Below are 653 nucleotides of genomic sequence, written 5' to 3' on the forward strand. Positions count from 1 at the left end.
TTTTTTCAGTCCGGGGTTAAATAAAAATGAAGGTATTCCATTCCAGTATAAATCATTCACCAAGCTTTTTGGTTTTGTCACAGGAACGTGGACCTGCACTTCCTACCACCTACCGCGAACCATTGCCTTAGGCCTATAATTTTACTCATCTTTGTTGTGACTCGAGTAACGAGGCGGTTTGTGGAGATGAGGAATTAAGTGTGTAGGTAGCACCCCCCTCGTTAGGGCTTCTAGGTACCTGTCGGGTCATTTCCCCGGCAATTAAACAGGTGAATGAGCCTTATTGAAATTCAACCACAATATCTGACCCCCAAACGACCATTATTCTAGTAGGAATTACCCGGTAGTTTGTACGTACTAGTTAGCTATTCCTCTCCGGGGGGCTAATTTCGACACAAATTTCAAAACAGGCGAAGAGAGAAGCTAATGGAAAATTGCCCGACGGTCCCGCCTCCATAGTCTATTCCCCTCCGCCCTTCTTATTGTAGTTTTAACGCTCTTCTTCTCCTTCGTGTGATAAAAGGTAAGTGAGACTCCACCTCGTGTTTAATTGCGAGGCGCCGGCCATTTCTTCCTCGAACATTCCGCGGTCGAAGGTTTCTACGGAAACGAGTTTTTTGTGTGGTTTGTGGTATACGAGTCTATTTATTTAT

This window comes from Penaeus monodon, chromosome 31 (genome assembly GCF_015228065.2).
Source record: "Penaeus monodon isolate SGIC_2016 chromosome 31, NSTDA_Pmon_1, whole genome shotgun sequence".
Taxonomy (NCBI): Eukaryota; Metazoa; Arthropoda; class Malacostraca; order Decapoda; family Penaeidae; genus Penaeus; species Penaeus monodon.